The 22,146-nt window shown below is 33.7% G+C and overlaps 1 long non-coding RNA gene across 2 annotated transcripts in view; it reads right to left on the bottom strand.

Moving 5' to 3' along the window:
* Nucleotides 1-400: 400 nt before the first annotated feature.
* The window catches only part of LOC143222705 (uncharacterized), a 43,708-nt gene continuing 21,962 nt past the window's right edge, over nt 401-22,146 (bottom strand). The window contains exons 3-5 of one of the 2 annotated variants that reach the window (XR_013012426.1): nt 17,600-17,805; nt 2,486-5,141; nt 401-2,009 (exon numbers count right to left, since the gene is read on the bottom strand). This is a non-coding gene — a long non-coding RNA (uncharacterized LOC143222705). The remainder of the gene's footprint in view (nt 2,010-2,485; nt 5,142-17,599; nt 17,806-22,146) is intronic. The other variant, XR_013012425.1, reaches the window with a different exon arrangement.

Genomic DNA, 22,146 nt, shown 5'->3' with positions numbered 1-22,146 from the left:
TGCTAAATTAGAAAAGACTAGCGCAGATAGTTCAAATAAAAAAACACCAAGCGACAAAATTAAGCTCAGAACTTTTTTTCGGGGAGGGGGTGCACTATAAGAATAACGGCTATATTCCATTATTTTCTAGCTGCTTTGCCTCTAGTCTGCACCCCAGTAGCAGAGCGGTATGTCTACGGACTCACACTCCTATAAACCTGGTTTCCATACCCGTGATGGGCAGAGCACTGATATCCCATTGCGTAGCTTTAATTCTAAATGATGAATCAATCAAACAAACAAACCTCTTGTCTATGAGTTCTACAATAAAGGATGGTTAGCGTGAAGATCTCTTGTGTAATTTTGCACGAATATTAAAAAACGAAGACGAATGAAAAGAAAACAATGCAAAATATTTAATTAAATATTTTTATATGAGGTCAGTTCTTCGTTACAACACAACTTGCAATCTTTGAATCTTCGAACTTACGTAACTAACAAGAAAATTCGTTTCTTTTAATAGTTTGAGATACATCAGCTGTGAACTTGAGACCAACACGTGTTTAATAAAAAACAAGATTTAAGTTGAAAGGAATCTCTTTATTGACAACGAATAAATTTATTTGTCAAAAGGAATTTGAATTGTTTTATTATTTTGGGAGACGTTTAATAATGTTTAATAGCGAATAAGATACTAGTATTAAATATTACTACACTCGAACTGTCACGTAAATACCAATAACCTTTTGCGACGACAGCCAAATAATTGATTGTTTACATTTTGAAAATGAATTTAATTTTAAAAGGAATTGTTATCAGTTACCTAAAATTATATAGAAAGTTAAGTGTTTTAAAAATAACCTTCATTTCATTTACATGTTTATTGGTTCAGCAGTGAGTCAGCGAGTTTAAGACGCTAAATTTCGTGTTTTGATACCAGTGGTGGGTAGAGCCTTGTATAGTTTTGCGCTTGGTAAAATCTTTACTGCTTACAAGTAGTGTTATATTTAATTACAAAACAATTAGTTTGTTTTAATGGTGTTTTAATTGGTGAGAGCGTGAAAGATAACTTTAACGACGTACTTTAGTCACAAAAAAAACACTTTTTTAATTTTTCGCAAATGTTTAAGCAATTTATGTTCTGAAAATCAAAATTCTCAGGAAAGGCTAACTTTCAACAAAGTTAAATATAGTTCTCCATAGCAGTATAGTGGACCAATAAACCCAGTTGATGTCATAATTATGTATGTATACATATATATCATGCGGATGTTTAATTGACATCATTTAAAATATCGTAACAACAATATTATAGATCTTATAAACCCACATTATTAAGATAGTGTGTTATCTCTACCTTACACAGGAATATTCTTGGTCAGTTTTCTCTATCACATTTCCTTTGTTAACACTCTGACAGTAGGAAAGGAATTATAGCTTTTTACACTAAGTTTTCCTTATTAAAAATATGATACTACAAATGGTAGTTCTGAAATTCGTCAGTTAGCTATTATTTTAATAAATATACAAATACAGGAATTATATCTCCAAGGATCACATCCTCTTTTAAGGATAGGGATTTTGTGTCCACAAATGATTCTCGTCAGGGAGAGATCTGGTGATTGAAGTAGGCTTTAACTGGCATCCTTTGCCGCAACTCGTAAAAAGTTATATTTTCTAGGCTCACTCCATTGCCACAGGGTGGGAGTAATGGAAGTAGGAGAGTAGGGGAAGAAGAAAATAGGGAGGCAGACTAATTAATTCCCCTTGTTTCCCTTTGTGCGTTCCGTTTCTTGATGGTGCTAATTCCAAACTGCAGAGAAAATTGAACTTTCAGCCAAGTTTGCACGTAGTTTCTTTTTCCGTAAAAGCTGGCTCTGATTTAGACCTCGTTGTTTCGCGAAGAACGTGACGAAAATGACGGCCTCGAGGCCGCATGTAAAAATTGGCGTAATCAGTGTCACACGATCCTTTCACCATGCTTTTGTGACCATGTCGTTCTGATAAGGTAACCCGGCTACTCCAGCACGCTGCGAGATTAGAAAATTTCAGAAAAAAAAAGGTGCCGCCGTTTCCGCTTCATAAGCTAAGCCTAATTATAATGAAGTATCTGAAACTTTCTCGTTTACGAAAACGTTATAAGTAAAACAAAATTTCACCTGCCGGTAAATGATAACAAACATGGAAAACCTAAACTTAAGGGAACCAAACTATAGAAGTTTTATTATTTTGGGAAAAGACAGAATCAACAAGAATAGCGTCAGACTTCAATCCTTTTCTGTTCAATTTTGATGAAACAGCCGACAGAACATATGGGATTAAATAGCCCAGTTTTAAAATAAAAAAAACATATAGTGAGCAAAGTACCATAGTTTCTTGATCATTACTAATCATCGTTCATATCCTCTTGTTTTTCATCATTACTACTTTCTAACTTAATTTGTAATTTGCAATAATAACTAAGTTGCTTTAAGTGTTTGCAAAACTTAACACCTAAGATACTTACTAGATCGCTGTGTCCTTGGGAAAACAGTGGCTCCCTCTAACAATGGGTAGTTGTGGTTTAATGCATTTTTATTATGGAACCTGTTTAACTAGAGAACCAATTTCTTAAATACTCTGAATTAATTATCTTGTTAATTAAACGTATTCGAGTATTCTTATAATTATACTCTTTAAATTGTTATATCGAACTGAGTGCTGTAAATGGATGAACGAGTTTACAGTGTTACAGATTACAATTTTAGACGAATTATACTGAAAAAGATTACGTATTCATAGATATAATACTAGTTCATCGAAACTTCTCTGGCAAATATTGCTACCTAAAGACGGATTCCCGACAAAAGTAATTAAACTAAGCTTAAAATAAAATATTTAACACATTATCGAATTGAAAATAATTTTTATATTTTATACTTTTCAAAATAGCTTGCATTCTGATGGTTTGAAGGTTTACGAGATTTTTTAAAGATTGTGCGAGGCAAGGAGTCATTAGTGAATACTAAAGACCACTATGGTCTGGCATGGCCGAGCGCGTAAGGCGTGCGACTCGTAATCCGAGGGTCGCGGGTTCGCGCCCGCATCGCGCCAAACATGCTCGCCCTCCCAGCCGTGGAGGCGTTATAATGTGACGGTCAATCTCACTATTCGTTGGTACAAGAGTAGCCCAAGAGTTGGCGGTGAGTGGTGATGACTAGCTCCCTTCCCTCTAGTCTTATACTACTAAATTAGGGACGGCTCGGTGCAGTGGGCTGACAACCCACTCACTTAAATACCTGTTGAAGAATCCGCAAGCGATTGCGGCCCTATGTTCCTTGATTGAATCTAATGGTGATAACTAAAACTACTAAAGACCAGTATGAATGAGCCATAGGGTTTGGTTAATAACTGTTGGTGATATGTAACGTTTTGCTCCAAATTATTGAAAGTCAAACCAACGATAAATTTTGATAAGTCAAAGCTAGTGATCGACAAATAATTATTAATAACAACCTCAGAATAAAATGATAGGAGACTGTACGATAACAATATATTAGTCATACTGTATCTATCATATATTCATAAATAAAACGTACACTCGACGAATATCACATGAATTATGAAGTTCCACTCGATAAAATTTGTCAGCAAAACTGACATTATTTTTTTAATGTTGTGTGATATTTTATTTTATTCGTTTTAATTTCATTCAAATATACTAGTGTGTTTAACCGTTTCACTATAATGCCCACACAGATGGAATGGAAAGAATGTTTAATAAGAGGATTCGAAACTGGCTCTCAAAAATCGCTATTTAAGGAAAGACCTCCAAGAAAAGTGCTTTAAATAAGCTTACAATCAAGTCTTTTATGAAAGTCCTCCCTCCGCTGGGACAGGTGTAAATCTTCGAATTTACAATGCTAAAATCAGAGATTCGATTCTCCTCTTGTGAACGCAGCAGATAGCACGTTGTGGCTTTGTTATGAGGAAATACATGACACTATGTAAATGAAGATAGTTCGTATTTATCATACTTTCAAGCAATACCAGGACTTTTATTATTATTATCGTCATAAACTTTTATAATTAAATTTCACTATGTGAGATCACATGGGGAGTAAGGAACATGTAAACATAGTCCTTAAGTCACAAATATGAAAACTATCAAACATAGGTCATGATGACTGTAACAGTTTTACGAAGTTAAGGACACATTGACAGCTCACAGCAGAACATAAGGTGACTTTTAACTATCTGATGAGTTCTTATGCAGAATTACCGACGAAAAATAATATAAATAATGAGATAAGTTTTGGTATAGGAAGAGTGACATCGAAATTAAACATTACCTTTGATATCATAAGAAAATGCATTCTCCGAATATAAGCTATGTGACAACACAATCGGGTTAGTTCACTCAGCAATATAAAACATCTGTAACCTGAAGCACCACCGACCAATTAAGATGAAATATAACAATCTTCAAAAGTTTCGTTATCATTTCATCTTAACTGGTCGTTATTTTCAAAAATAAATTATCTGGTCGAACAATTTTACTTTCTTATAGGAAGACAGAGCAGCATGCACTGACTCAATTAATATTACGTGTGTAGCTACGATAAACATTTAAACAGTCGCCTATAAAATTGAATAACAGCGGAAGCTTTTGATACGAAATAAGCAACATAATAAGCATTTTAATTACAACTTGAGTTCATTTCTTTATTTATAAAACGTTTAAAAATATTTTAGGATTCCTGATTTTGTAAGTCACCTTGTCAAAAATTGTTGTTGTTGTTGAATCGTCAACGTGAATGTACAAAAGTATTAGAATATTTGAACTAACTTGTAGCATATCATTTCCGTTGAGTGTCAGCAACCATATAGTTCAGTCATGGTGTCAGTTTCATGATAGACCGTGCACTATGCATCAAACTGTTGTGACGAACCGAAAGCCACTTTGAGGAAAGGCGACTACACCACAGACACATTGATGGCGGCCGTGGGATAGGCTTATTCGACGAAACCAGAACAAAGTAGCTTTCAATGTGATAGACTGAACGGTGACACCAGAGCTCCGAGACAGAACTCTTGCTGTCGCTTCTTGGCACAGATCCTTCTAGAGATAAAAAGCTCCCAGTTAAGTCGGTTTGGGTAATAACGTTCAGCGGCAGGAGTGTCTGAGGCAAAAAAAGAAAACAAAAACAGGGCGTGAGAAATATCTGGTACATATATATATATATATATTAAATGACTAGTGCATCATGATTCCATATCGATGCATCACCAAATATCGTCACTTAATAAGTTAATAATAATTTATAAGTTGAAAAAACCGGCGATCTTTAAACACGATTCTTCCCAGCATTAGGTTAATGAAAGAAACTGTTATTACTAATACCTTCAAGCATCTTTGATAACAAAGTAAAACAGTTGTATATAATATTTTTGCAAACTACTATCTTTCTCAGGGCTTTTTACAGTCAACGTGTGCACGAAGTTAATTAATACACACACACATATATATACATATATAAATTACATCATCAGACGTGATATACATTATTTCGCGAGAAAAGCGCACATCAAGATGTCATGTTTCGTCACTGAACTTAATTCCAACCATAGTCTAACAAACCTTTGATGGAAAAGAAATCGAACTTCCAGAATGTTGTGGAACGAGTTAGTTGAATTCAGGTTAAAACTCTGGGATGGCCTGAGGCCATGGCTGGAAGATATTTGTTGTTGTTTTTTTCTTAGATAATTCTCTTAAGGCATGCATTGATCTTTTCCAAAAACATCAAGATATGATAAAACACTGATTTTTCTCTTAAGTGCTGCTAATGTTCCAAACCACATTAGTCAAAACAAGGCTAACCATGATACAACGTTAACTACTTTCCACCCCTGAAATGACACAGTTGTATAGAAAGTTTTCTCTGTGTTACCATTAAACCTGAATCCATCCATCCAAAGCACCTAATAGATGTCATGATTTATCATATACTGTTTCTCACTATGATGAAGACACGATTGTTACGATGGTCTGCAATACATCCATTAACTTCAGTAGCACTTTCTTCCTTCCAAACGATAAATATGAGGACCTGCATTTCTGTACTTCTACTGAAACCTAAAATGACGGATTTAATGCCAATAAGCTATTTTTAACGTGTTGTAAGATTAGTATGAACCAAGATGTAAATAATTTTGTACAGCAAAAATGTCACATTAAATATCTGTTGTTCTTCCAGTTCTTCATTTAGATGTGAATAGTTGGGCTAAAGTATACAGAACACTGTGTTTAAAATAATAATTCCTTGACCAAATTACAAAATATTCCTTCTTAAAGCATTTTAACTGCAACATTCTTAACTGTGGCAGCTGGTGACCTTTATAAGCCCTGTGCAGCCTGAAACACATGGAATTTATGTGTAAGCTCAGCGAGAACAGGCTCACTGCTAGCTGAGATTGTGTTGTTCCAATACTTCTCGTAATGTGATATATATATGTACAGACACAAACTATATATTAACTGTTTGAACTGATTTGAACTTTAAAATTCATTTATTGCTTACACGTAATTTATCTCTCAACTCTCTTACTTCTGTATTCCAACAGTCTGAACGAGTCTGTCAGATAATCCTGAACTATGACTGCTAAAACTATGTTGTTGTTTTTTACTGATATTTAATTTGGTTAAAACAATTTCCTTTATAAAAAACATACCTTTTTTAGCTTACAGACTAAAGCATGACGAAATACGCACATTTAACTTATATTCAAGATGTGTTTAATCAGTTCCAGAAAAAACATACAATGAAAATTTCCGTTTAGTGAAACACACACAGCCTCACCTGCCGGTAGTGAGAGCAGGTGATAAATATCCAATTTTAACATCTGAGTTTTACGAGATTGTTTTATCGATACTAAGTCACATGTGCTAAAGTCGTTTGTCATAAAAATCGTAGTTTTCAGTGCCTATATAACTTATATGGAAAATTGCAAAACATAACAACTCAAAAACAACGTTCGCGTTTGTTTTTCTCTCCACGAAACAATGTGAAATAACCTTCAGAAGCGATAGTTCGCTATGATTTTCAACCTATACAAATCCATAGAAAGGTACTACATTCTACCATACCTAAAAAAAGAAACTGAATATCAAAATTCGATTAAATATCTTGTAGCTATACAGTTGTTAATAATGTCACGTGCTAGGAAAATAATAACCAATTAACATAAACGAAATCTGGAAGACCTTTCTCTGAGAGTTTTCACCATTATTATTTCTTTTTTTTTTTGTATAAAGTGATTTGATTTGTTTTCACTAAAATATAAGGTGTTTCTATTCTTTGCTTGAATGTTATATTTATAACAATATTTCAGACCGGATAGATTTCGTTGCTATCGAAATTGTTCCGTAAACTTAAATAAAAACTGCATTAATATTTGCTGCTTATTGGACGTAATAGCGTATATATGTAAAAAAAAAAGTTCAGTACTATTTACTAAATCTAATTTGAATATGCAATTTTGAGTGCGTTTGAGTGTTTTTTTTTATAGCAAAGACACTTCGGGTTATCTGCTGAGTCCACCCACGGGAATTGAGTCGCTGATTTTAGCGTTGTAAATCCGTAACTTACCGCTTTACTACCGGGGGACTTGCAATTTTGTAAGACATGTAACAAACACAGACAATACAAATTCGCAGTGAAACGGAATGTACTAAAGTACGTTTTGGCATTGTTTGATTTTGCAGAGGTAGATTGATCTCTTTTGGAAAGAGTATTTACCAGCCATTTCCAATACAAAATATCCATACACTTAGATCATAAACGATGTGTCCATATCGGGGATTTAGAAATTCTAAAATAACCAATGATGTTTCTTGTATTTAGTGGCATTCAGAAACAGAAAAATATGGATCAACTTGGGGTTTCAGAACTATCCAAAGAGAGACCTGCAACAAGTCGCATCCAGTTGTGGTAAACATACTATGGAACATTTTAATGCAAAATACATCTTTTGAAAAAATCGTCTACGTGTCTTATATAACAGTACGCAACACAATCAATGAAGAATTTCATCTGGATAAGGGACACAAATCACGTGCAGGAAAGTTGTTTGTATGACTTATCTATTCAACTGTTGCATACCTCAATTAACTGGAGGATGAAATTGGTATTCAAGCTATTCTATACGAAATCATACCATGGATTTTTGTACAATTGGACTATTGAAAGGAAGCCGGAAATATCGTCCTCGTACACTAGATGGATTGTGTAGTAAAGCCCACATAGAGAATGACATGGTGTGGACATTACAACCTCACGAAGATACAAGATTGTCAGACAAATTACAAGCAAACGTGGCGACATGGACTGTATTAATGTAGTGAGGCCCCAAAATAGTTTTAATATAACGTATTCGCCTTTATATTTTCTCTTTCTTTCTATATATATGTAATATATCTTACTATTTTCAAATTAAAATGAGAAACTACTGTACTATCTCTATGTGATTCGTATTAGCAACCCTTATTATTAAGTCATAAGCATAGTATTGATATGCTACATAGTACTTGAGTTAAATATTATTTCTTTTCTGTGACTTAGCCATATTTATAATAAATATAAAGTCAACTTTAATATCAGATAAGCCTAATACCGAATGTCTTATAATTTAACAAGTTTTACTTTCTCACTGATTCTACTTTAACAGATGCTGTTCAACTGTTAAGATTCTCTTCAATTTATTACTATTAAGAAGTAAAGGGGAACAATTCTATAAAACTTGGATTAAACACAGCTAGCTACCCTTAATGGAAGTTTTCATGTATGTAACTAACTCAGTTCCATCAGATTCATACAGATTACTGTGATGAAACCTTAATAGGCGACTAAGCACTTGTGTATTTTAATTTGTCAGTAATTGTCTTTTCATGTATGTACTGTGAAACATGTGTTTGTGCTTCCTAACTTTAAAAAAACGTATGGATAATCATATATTGAATTGCATGCATTGCAAGTAAAAATCGTTTTAAGTTTATTTGACTCAAACCTACATAATGAAATATCAGTGCGGGGAATCAAATCACGGATTTTAAGTGGCGTAAGTTCGTAAACTTATTGATGACTCCTTAGAAAATGTACGTTTAAGATTAATTTCTGCGCAAAAATAAGGTTTATCTGCTACCACAAACGAAGAACCGCATCAGGGTTTAGAAAAGAGTGGAAATCATTTTATAGGGTTTTATATACCCACATTAAATGCCTTTAAAACAGTATTTGTTTGCACTGCCGTTTTTGAGTGAAGAGAATGAGCAAATTTGAGAAATCCAAACAATTAGTTAGTAAATACAAACAAGTTCTGATATATTTTGAAGTTGGGCCTCGCAAAAGTAGCTTACAGAATTTTGGATTCATAGAAATAAATTTATTAGATTCTTTGAAACTTCAGAACGTTAAGACCTGCACATTTAAATAAGTGTGCTGCTTTAATTCCTTTTTTAGTTGCATTATAAGTGTTAGTAAAGTAATTTTATGATAATTTGCAATTAAATATTAAAATAACATTAGAAATTTTTGAGAAAATAGCTTCTTGTTAAAAGCTTTTATAATATTTACATGTATTTGGCCTTATATCGTTAGTCTGTATTTTAAATACATGCAATGCTACTCGAGGCCTACTTGGGACACAATAATGTGTTCCCTTTGGTCTCACGTTGTAAGAAAATATTGCTACACGCGATACTGTGCTATTTTATTACTCGAAGGCTATCTACGCTAATTGTTCTTAATTTAGAAGTGACAAACTAAAAGGAAGGTAACTTGTTATGATCACCCACCACCAACTTTTAGGATGTTCTAACCAAGCAGTGAGATTCATCATAATTTAATGGTAGCACGGATAAAAAAATGTTGAGCATGTTCGGTGTTGGGATTCGAACCCGTGACCAAAAATTAATTATCAAACGCCTTTTCAACTAAACTCTGTAAGTTCTGAATTATTAAATTATACAAGCAAAATATAATGGAACAAATAAGTTAGGATTGGACGAGATAGTACTATAAGATTTAGTTATTTTTAAACAGTTCAATCTCAGATTACGTATAGCCATCGTTCCGCCCATTTCTATTTCGTGTGATTCTTCTAACTTTGTTATTGTTCAAACTAAATTTTCTGTTGTAAATTTCATTTCAGCAGCCAAGTACAGATATATGTATGTAATCAGATTATGAGATCCTAACGAAATGCATGACATCACGATGGAGAGTTTGATGTCGTAAGTCAAAAGTAAACGTAATTAGTCATACGTTGCTGATAGGAGGCATTGTAGCTATCCGACTGCTAAGAGGTGGGCCAAAAGAATAATATCAAAACCGTTACATTTTGAAAAATGTAAATTTATTGGGTATTTAGAAAGGATTAGCAAATAATAAAACACAATTTAAGTCTATTAGTGGACCAAAATTCAAAATAAAAAGGTAACAATGGGTGGAACGATGGCCACACTTACTATGAGGTAGCACCATGTCAAAAACCACATTGTATTGTAATGTTTCTCGTCCATTCCTATCTTGTTTCCTTGCGTTTGGTGCTCTCATTCCCACTTGTTATTTTTTCCTTTAAAACTATTTTACACTTGTCTGATAGCGTATTTTTGGCACTAAGTCTTGAGATTGATTGAGCTCTAGGCTCATCCTTCTCATAGTTTTTCTTAGAGTTAACTCTCGACATTTCCTGCCTCTTGCTTATTGTTAGATGTGCACGACTGTTTTAATTTAAGTATCGCGCGAGTGTTAAATTTAGTTAGTTTTACAAATGACAGTTTGTCACATGTTTGCGCAAAACATACATGTATAGTTTAATTCTGCGCATTGGCACTTGTTGTATTACTGAGTCGTGTTACTAGAACCTTCTAAGTTCTTCTCGGATATGATTACATTAAATATTTCTTACTGCATGGAAAATTCTGAACCTCAGTTGAGCTGTTTATAAATTTGCATCCAAAGTGTATTTCAAGCAAGTTAAGTTAGATAAAGTTAATATATATATCTAGCCTGAATTATTGTAAGTTTAGCCATAAAGAGCGTATAGTGGTGAGTTTAAGTGAAATTATCATTGAGTGTATTGTAATAACAAAGCAGAGAAGAATAATTCGTCTTACCAAATTGTGTTCTAAAGTAAATAAGTCATCCTGCACGGACTTTGATCAAAGAATTTCAATTATATAAAACTCTGGATACAACTGTGATAACCAACATTTTGAAGCATTTAAGTATATATCTATATATATATTATTATAAAACAAGTGAGTTGTGTTCTTTTGTTTATTTTTGAAATTTATCAACAACAAGTAAGATTTACTGTGAAAAATCCTGCCAATTCGTATATAAAAGCTCACATTTATATCGTTTCTATAGTTTTTCTTTAGTTTAGCCTGGGTGGCAACCTTTTCGTTGGCTTTATTAATGGCTAAGGTTTGTTTCGCGTATTTACCATTACTGTTTATAGTCTTATCTCGGTTTTTGCAGTATTGTTTTCTTCCTGGGATAAGGTTATCAGCATGAGATTTTCTCCTTTTGTCCAGTTTTCTTTCCTTGACAGTTGTATTTTAAAAATCGCATTGTTTCAAGTGCGGCCTTAAATTTCAGTAGGTGACACTTAGTTTGAAAACAATGCAACGGTAAATTACATAACTTACCATTCTTACTATAAGTCTAAAGTGATTGAGCAAAGTCGTGTTAGACTTTGATAAGGATAGCTAGCGTTTGTCCTCACGTATGAGACTCACGTCTTTGGCGCTGACTTATTTCATAGATTTGCTTTGTTCAACACAGAACTCTTGAGTCAGATGTATAGAACTGAAAATTTCGCTTTCAGAGGTTGAATTATACTTCGAACCTAGAGCTTGTAAACAGAGTGTACTTATTACCATAGAATACGACTACTAGTGTATTGTTAGCTCGTTAATAGTATTGTAAAGTTAAGAAAAAACCCGTCATGGCCAAGCGTGTTAAGGCGTTCGACTCATAATCCGAGGGTCACGGGTTCGAATCCCGGTCACACCAAACATGCTCGTCCTACCAGCCGTGTTGGCGCTATAATGTGACAGTCAATCCCACTATTCGTTGGGAGAAGAGTAGCCCAAGAGTTGGTAGTGATGACTAGCTATCTTCCCTCCAGTCTTAAACTACTAAATTAGGGACGGCTAGTGCAGATAGCCCTCGAGTAGCTTTGCGTGTAAAAAAGAAACAACAAAAGTTAAGAAAAATGTTTTTAGCCAAGGTAGCGTAATTTAGTCATGTGCATTTATGTTTGCATAAGGTTAAAGAAAGAGAGAGCTGTGCCTTTCCAAAAACGTTACTCAGTCCATTATTTATTCAAATAACCAGATTAACAAGTTTGCGGTTTTATGAATTTTCTTTTTATTTTGGTGGCTTGTTACTCTGTTACTTTGTTGGTTTGTTTACAGCGTGTGTTATGTGCTCATGAAGTTTTGTTTGCATGCAGTTTGCAGTGTGTTTGAGATTTTAATATTCCTACTATATGTACTACTGTACTCATGATCAACAAGTACAGAAAGGAAAGAGCATTCTGCTGATTTAAGTGTAAATAATACACTTTTATTTTATATTTTAGCTGCTCTTATTAGTATTTATAGTATTAATATATACATAATTTCATCCTTCTAAATTACAAAGAGTCATTGTACCACATAGATAAAATCGGCACACAGTTACTGATGTGTAAACGTTGAAAGATATAAGTGAACTAGTGTCTAAATGTTTAACAATATAATAAAAGAGGGTAAACATCTATTTATGTAGGTGTATATATATACATAATTGTACTTCAAGTACTTCTTGTTTCTAGAGATTGTTGCGTTGCATAAAAGTATGTAATATATAAAAGGTTTGCTACAAAATGTATAGCTAAGATAACATTGTTTCTCCTTGTTGAGTTGTTTCATAGTTGTAGCTGAAATTCCTTATAGAAAGACTAAAATTACGCATCTAAAATCATGTGAACATGATAAAAGCACGTATTTCCATAAAAATAAAGGTGCACATTTAGAGAGATACTGAAATACATAACATCCAAATAAAAAGATATATAGTTCAACTTCAGGGAGTAGTTAGAATTGTTCGGACAAAATAAAAGGTTAAGATATTAATCACCGATTAAAGAACAAGATGTGGCAAGATTTTCATTCAGAAAACTAGTGTTAACTTGAAAATTAACTCACTTTTACTGTTCGTTTACGAAGGCAACAGCATTAGTACGTATTTTTCTACCTGTTTCTGCTTCAAACTATATGTATTCACCCAACTGCCACACCAACTAACGAATGGTAATTGTGAATATCGAACGTCAGCATAATAGATTGTTTTATATGGTACAATACAGGACATAGACTTAACTTTTATTTTTCTCAGTATGAATAGTTTTATCTCTGTAAAGGGTGAAGATTTCTTCCATCCAATGTTAGCAATGAAAATATCAAAAACATTTTACTTCGTTATACTTTTCTCGTTTTAATTCAGCTAAGAAGAAACTGGGTATTTATTAATGTACTTGGTTCTTGCTACTATGACAGAATTAGTGTAACTTGCGTTCTTTAATTATCATACCTCAACAACCATAGCGATTAACGTGCCGGATTACGTAACGGAAGATGCAAGCTCGCGTCGCTCCACAACATCACCTCTGAATGCGTTATAAGAGTTATAACCAATTATTTTATTTTATTTTACACCGGAGAATGATCATGTGACGGTAGATGCTGCTAGATAGTTGCCTCTATTCTTGTCAATGAAGATACCACTACCAATCAAGTGCTAAACCTACGCCTAGGATTTTTAACATATTTTTATAATAACGCTGAGCGGGTCTTTTGTTGTTGTTTTTCTGATGCAACCAACTGTTCATCCTAAGACATTTTTATATGAAATCATCTATCTTCCGTTTAGCAAGCAGATTCAACGTTTGGTGTTCCTTGCAGCAAACCTTATTACAAACGACAGCCACCACAATAATACATAAATTCCATTTATCAAATACTTTGATATCTACACATAAGAATACCATCATTTCAAGCCATTTTCATGAAGCGTGGACAGTTTCATAGATAGTTCGACCCAATGTGTCACGTCCATGGACTTTCGGAAAGGACAGATTAACAATATAGCATGAATAATATTAATTCAATGAAAGTAATATGATGAAGAAGTGGAAACTGACGAGGCCTCTTGAAATGAAATATTTAAGGAGTTACCCAAAATTAATAGTTAATCATTTAACAAGGGTTCTTTAATGAAGGCTATTAGGATTACTATGAGTAGAGAGCACCGTATTGTTGTTTTTTTATTTCACGGAAGAACTGTAACTTAAAGGCCTTCCATCACATCATAAATGAGATATTGTCTTTCCACAGTATTTTAAACATGTCTACGTATTTCTGACTTCGAAAAGATTAGTTTGGGGATGACGGTAGCCTGGAGAATGGTTTGAATATGATTGTGTCGCCTCATCCTTCAAGAATAGTAATATATATATATATATACTATGTTAAAAGTTAGTTCAAACTGATTTAGACTTAGTAAACTAGAAATAACTAATTTAACCGTGAATGTTTAATGGCATTATGACATACACAAAAATATCACACTGTCTATATTGATGGAAGTTCCTGGAGAAGAACCATATCTATTTCAATACGATATTATATGTCATACGATATAACCAAGTCATACATTTGTTTGAAACAAATAACATTTAAAAATTGCCTGGTTATCTGAAAACTCCGAATAAATCCCAGTAAATCACTTTAGAACGTTTGAAAATAATATATATATATATATTATATACACTGGCTGACCAAAATCTTAAGGCCAATAAACATAAAGAAAAAATATGCATTTTGCGTTGTTAGACTCAACCACTTATTTGAGTAGAGCTTCGAAAGATGAAAACAAGAAAAGCGAAAATAAAAGTAAAAACCTTTTTCGCATTTAATAGGAAAAATGTGAACACTATGTAATTAGTCTTAATACTAGCTGGACAAAAAATGTTTTCATGGCGAATAACATCTCCTGTGTTACATTCGGTAAAAAGATGGCAAAGGCTAAAAAGTTGACAGAGTTTGAACGTGGCAGAATTGTCGAGCTGCAAAAGCAAGGTCTCTCTCAACGTGCCATCGCTGGTGAGATTGGGGGTAGTAAAACCCAAAACGAAAATTTCAAGTGGTTGGCCCAAGAAAATTTCGCCGGCGTTGAGCAGGAGGATTCCATGGGTTATCCGGCAAGACACCAGCCGATCGTAGAACCAGATTAAGGTCCTTACGGACGCAGAATGCAGCTCAAGAACCATAAGGAGGCATCTACGAGAAAAAGGCTTTAAAAACCGTAAACGTCTTCAAAGGCGACGCTTCCTTCCACGCCACGAAACAGCTCGATTAAACTTTGCTGATAAGCATCAAACACGGAACGTAGAAAAGTGGAAGAAGGTTTTGTTCACTGATGAGAAAAAATTTAACCTGGATGGTCCAGATGGCTTCCAATGTTACTGGCACGATAAGGATATCTCACCGAAGACATTTTCTACACGACACAGTGGAGAAGTTTCCATCTTGATCGGAGTGCTTTCTCCTTCCATGGAATAATGGAACTTTAAGTTGTATAGGGGCGTCAAACAGCAGCTTGCTACATTGACATGTTTGAGAGAGCATCCTTATTGACTGAAGGCCCTCGCTTGTGTGAAAATTACTGGATCTTTTAGAACGACAACGCTGCAATCCACAATGCCCGCAGGACAAAAAATGTTTTCATGGCGAATAACATGATTCTTTTGGACCATCCAGCGTGTTCGCCCGAACTGAACCCCATTGAAAATGTTTGGGGGTGGATGGCAAGGGAAGTCTATAGAAATGGACATCAATTTCAAACAGTGCATGATCTTCGTGAAGCCATCTTCACCACTTGGAATAACATTCCAGCCAGTCTTCTGCAAATGCTTATATCGACCATGCTAAGCGAATGTTTCAAGTTATTCGCAATGACGACCGTGCAACTCACTACAGAGACCTCTTGTTGGGCATTTCCTATCCTGTTTAGGACTTCTTTCTGGTATGATCTTACACTTTTGACCAGCTATTATTTAGGCTAATTTCATAGTGTTCACATTTTCATTATTAAATGCTAAAAAAGTTTTTATTTTTATTTTCCCTTTTCTTATTTTCATCTTTCGAAGCTCCACTCAAATAATGGTTGAGTCTAACAACGTAAAATGCATATTTTTTTCTTTATGTTCATTGGCCTCGAGATTTTGGCCAACAGTGTATATATATGAAAAAAACATTCCAAAAAATAACTACATTTAGAGTTACTTTGCATGAGGAGTGGCGGTGTATTCCACCAGAAATGTACACGTAATTGACAATCAATGTTTGTAACAGAGAACAGACTGTTATTAACAAGAAAATTAGGCTTGTGTTTATTACGATGGAGCGTCAGTCGCAAAACACGGTCTTCCTCCTTTTCAACATGTGCAAAAGTGCCATAAGCTGTTATTGTAATTCAAAAATTAGTAACATAGGGAGTTGATTTCAAACACACTTTTGGAATATAATTATACATTATGACGCTGTACTTCACTCATGAAAAATTAAAATTTCAAACTTCTTTACTTTATTTTACATTCTGTATACGACGGTTTTTTTGGGTGCTACTAAATAATTGTCGCCATCCTCATGAACAGCTCTCGATTAAAGATGGCTGAGTGGATTTTATGGTCTTTGACCTGATATTTCAGTCCATGAAATTTCGTCCAGGTTAAAATTATTAATTGATGCTAAAGAATACGTTCTAGTGACCCAACTGAATAACTGTTACGTAATACGGATGAATGATTCTGTTTTATCTAAGATTATCTTTCTTTGTGGCACTAGTTTCAAATAAACTATGTCACGTGTTTTTCAGTTTTTCTAATTAACTCACATTGACAATGATGTTCAGAGTCGATACGTTTTTTTCAGTATTATATATCAGCAATACTCGAAAGCAAGTTTGTAGAAAAGACTTTAATTGTTGTCTGTCTGTCTATTTTTTCGTCATCTAAAACGTTACACAAAACTTACTCGTGATGTTTCTTCTGTAAGATCTAAAGACAAATTAAAAAAAAACAACAGACATTACTTAACAGATCTGAAACGGACTAACCATACTGATCTAGTGTCATCTAGCTAGTTTTATCATGCTTTACAATGGCAGCTTGCATGAAAAAGAAAACGTAAACCTATAAAAATCACGTGAAATAAGATAAAGAGGCCTCCCAGCGGCATAGTGGTATGTCTGCGGATTTACAAAGCTAGAATCCATGTTTCAATACCTGTGGTGGGCAGAACACAGGTAGCCAGCCTATTGTGTAGCTTTGTGCTTAATAACAAACAAACAAAATATAAAGAAAATAAATGCTAGCTCATAAGTGTACTTAGAATTATAAAATAATAAGCATACCACTAAAAAGTGTTATCTTTATAAGTGAATTATTTCAAATATCACAATGAATATATTTACAAACTTATATGTTGTGAAGGCATATAATACTCGCTCTGAAGGCATATAATACTTACATGTGATTAAATATATATATTCTTCTCTTGGTACAGAATAATCTTCTTTATCGTATTTTGTTACTATGTAGTTTTCTCTGTTGTACTTTATCACCTGTGGTCTTCTCTATTGTGTTTTATTACTCTGAATCCGAATGGAATTCCTTTATGCCTCCGAGTTTTGGTTTTGTAAACTGCCGACAAAGAGTGAATTTATTGTTTTCATTCTGAAAATAATAACAATTTCAAAACACACTGGAGAAGAGTTAAAAATAATTTCTAAAGTCGCGATATTTTACACACTGTATTTATGCGTATTATCCGTTGTCTAATCTTCTAAATTATCACCAAGAAAAACTAAGTCCTTCAGAATTTCCAATAATTTTAAATAACTCTTTTTTTTTTTTTCTTCTTAGTTTCTCTGTCAGCTGAATGTGGAAACAAACACTAGTTACTTTACTTGAAACTACTATTAGCGACAGGATGTAAAATTAATTTGTCCAAACACAAGTCTAATATCAAATAAAAAAGAAACTTTAAAATATTTACAAATTACAAATACAAAAAACTACACACTCAGTACATATATATATATCAAACAATTGTAAATGCATGAAAAAGAAATAAGAATAATTAACTTCTTTCCCTCCACCTTTTTTTTTAGGTAACAAAGATGGTTATGGCAATGATATCAGCTCATATTTTACTTGCCGCAGTCTATTCTAATTTCTTGGAAAGTTTAAAGCCATGTAAAACCAAACACGCTTAATAATGTAGAAATTAGCAATACTTTAAGCATAATTTTGAACGAAGTTCTACAATCTAAAACCTAGTTACGCTGCTTAGCCAGCCATTAAGAGTTGACGTACATCTAATGCAAGAAAAAGAATATCATGGCCAACCGCTGCAAGCTTAATTAAAGTGCTCAAAGGGTTGCCGGCCTTATGGTTACCGACTGCTGGTGATTTATGGTTATTCATAAACTTTTATTATCATATTAGTACTGATATCCTCTGGTAGACGCATAGATGGTTATTAGTTATTAGATTTCCTGTTTTGAAAATTTAAGAGCGGCCTCACACTAAAGATCTTTTAAAGTTATTCCGTATACAGTGTTTCTGTTTTTACCTGTACATGTCTAACATATGAATAAGAAAGAAAAAGTGTTGGATTCTCAATTAATTTTGTTCATAAATATCTAGAACTAGTTTTATATAGTCATAAGAAGCTATGAGTGAATGTAAAGGAGAATGTATAACAATATGTTAACCACAATCCATATCCACAGTTGGTTATTACACTACGTGTAGAAATAAGACACAATATTCGGGAGAACAAGTAGTTTGTTAGTATTGATTTTGTGCAAGCAACATGATAATAAGATGTTTTTCTTATCCGAACGTAAACAACCTTTGATCTTAAAAGTACAAATCCAAACCATATTACTTCTTCTAAAGTGGAAGGATTTCATGGTAGTTCTGTATCTTAACTACATAAATGAATACTGTTCGCACAACCAGATTCTAAGTTGGAAATTTATCTGAAATAAAAGCAAGCTTGTGCGTAACAAATACAACATATTTTACTGACGCATTACGATAATGAATAGCTAAAAATAAAAAGAAGTTAAAGTGCTAGATTAATCATGAAGATGAAGTAGATGAAAGGTAGTTAAAGACAGTAATAAGGAAATCACTTATTGAATATGAAGACAACTGAAGAAACGCTACAGAAAATAAATAATGAAAGCAATACACACCAACTGTTCATGTAATGAGTTATGTTCGACAAAACTTGGTCATTACAATCCATAACATCTCACTATGTGTATTAACTTGTATGGTACCTTACTCACAGTACACAAAGTTCACAGTACCCAGATCAACATTCTTAACATTTACACATAAACACACAAATATGGAAGCACTAACTGATAGACTGTTGCATAGTTCACTAAATTCTTTCGCGAAACGTTGACAAAAGAATGATTTACTATGTGAACTCGACCTTTTCTGCATATATGATGAAAATAGTCTTAAAATCCTCTCCGCTATTAATATTTATGTTAGAAATAAAAATTAATTAAGTCTACCTGAAACTAGACACAGATATCAATAATTTTAATTTATTGTGAAAGCAATTCAAAGTGTTTTGTGTGTAAGTACTCCTGCCGAAATTTAAAATTATTGAAAAATGTGAAAAATATAACTGAAACTGTTCGTGTAGTGTGGACTTTAACACAGTCGAATAAAGTGAAAGTGTATTTAACACAGCAATATTAATTAATATAACTGCATAAGTGGACATGATCCTGAAAAGGGTCGGAGTAAAATCGTGGACTAGCTAAACTCTGACCTTCGTGTAGTAATTAAACAGATATTGATCAGATATTATTCAAGTGCTGGAAGGAGGAAAAACTCTTTTGAACGTGATCTTCTCCCCCAGATCTACAAGACATAAATACCGATACCTGGAACAACAACGCTAAGCTTCACCAAACGTTATGTTTTCTTGCTCTTAATACCCACGTGTATGAGGAAAAATCACATTCTCAAAGGTACTCACAACATTATAGAAAACAATAAACATGTTTGAACTAATTTAACAAAGCTGTTTGATCACTGTAACGTAGACAAATGAACATAGTAAATGAAAATAAAAACATAGATAACTAAATTTATAGAAATATATTCATCACGTGAAAACATAATTCGATACAAGATTAATAAAGCAAATTATTATTATTTTTATTATACACACTTGACTGAATGAGTCAAGAGGGCTTAAAAGCAAAGTTTTACCAATTTTATATTAAAAGTTAAACATAAATATGTTATTGATTATTAAGTATAAAACCCCTGAAAATAAAATAAATAGACGGAGCTTTTAGTAATTCACAGAGTAAATAAACCATTTGTTGTTTCAAATTACAGTACAATAAATCTTTCAAAACGATATTATCCACTTTTTGAAACAAAATTAATTCTTTAGTGTACAAAATCTATCCATGTTAGTCATGTAAATTATTATCACAAAAATAAAACTCTAGGCATTAAAACTTTATGTTACCAAGGGCTAGCCTGAGAGAAAACATAAAATTGGAATGATGATCAAATATTTCCATAGTTGCACATATAATACAATACTAATCTCTAGTGCGGGTCTTCTGACGTTCTTGTATCCATAGCAGTGGATGGTGCTGATATTGGTGGTTAACAGGAAGGAGCTGCAGCTGCCGTTGGCAGTGCCCCCTCCTCCAATCCACCGAAGGAGAATTGCGATAGTTGGTCATTTCCTCTTTACATAGGTACTGATACCGAGTTACTGGGAACTTGTGCAATTGTATATCAAGGCTGATGTGGTATGCCACCTTTCAATTATACAAACAAACAAACCTCTCTTCATTTTTCTATATTTTCGACTTATTTTTTCAAGCAACACGAAAATATCTATCTCATGAAAATATTGCAAAGAAACAAGTATTTGTATAAAAGCTTTTATCTTCCTGCTAAATCAACGTAGATGCATTTTTGACTGGGGTAGGCTCGAAGCTTAGTAAGATGAAGTATTCTTACATCACATAGTTGTAGACTGATAACTGGTTAACCCTGGGGCAATTATATTGCATTCCAGAAATCAAAACATAAATTAATAAGTTTGAGTCACTCTTCAGTGCATCAGTAAAGAATGTTTTGAACTAGTAACAAGTTTGGGGCTGAGGTACTCATTTGCAAACAGTATGGTTCCGACCAGATGGAAATGAGCTACATATCATTCTAAGTTGTCCAGCTGGCAGGTGTTCTTCAATTCAACCTTCTTAAAGATTCATCCGTGCTGTGTTCACTTATTACGTGAACCTTTCATAAAACAGCTACAATATAGCTGAGTATATCAGTTTCTAACTTATTTTTTGATAGGTTGTTTAGGCAGATTATTCATGATGAAACTTTGTAGAATGGATGGCAACTGCCTGTTGTGGAGACACAAGTATAGAGGACGACGTTTCGAAAGTCTTTCGCCTTTTGTCTTCAGGCAGAAGACTTTCGAAACGTCGTCCTCCACACCTGAGGCTCCACAACAGGCAGTTGTCGTCCATTCTACAAAATTTCATCAGTTTCTAGATTGTTGGAGACAAAATATCATGAACAATAGCCATCAACATCCTCTAGTTATAGCTTTGATTAATGTAATAAATTTTTCTGCTTACAGTTTGTTTGTTTTTGTTTGAAGTTAAGCTATCTGTGTTCTGTTTACCATGAGTATCAAAACCAGGTTTCTAGCAGTATAAGTTGTTTAGGCAGATTATTCATGATGAAACTTTGTAGAATGGATGGCAACTGCCTGTTGTGGAGACACAAGTATAGAGGACGACGTTTCGAAAGTCTTTCGCCTTTTGTCTTCAGGCAGAAGACTTTCGAAACGTCGTCCTCCACACCTGAGGCTCCACAACAGGCAGTTGTCGTCCATTCTACAAAATTTCATCAGTTTCTAGATTGTTGGAGACAAAATATCATGAACAATAGCCATCAACATCCTCTAGTTATAGCTTTGATTAATGTAATAAATTT

The sequence above is a fragment of the Tachypleus tridentatus genome, chromosome 1, assembly GCF_004210375.1.
Source record: "Tachypleus tridentatus isolate NWPU-2018 chromosome 1, ASM421037v1, whole genome shotgun sequence".
Classification (NCBI taxonomy): Eukaryota; Metazoa; Arthropoda; class Merostomata; order Xiphosura; family Limulidae; genus Tachypleus; species Tachypleus tridentatus.
This window is presented reverse-complemented; position numbering and strand designations above follow the sequence as displayed.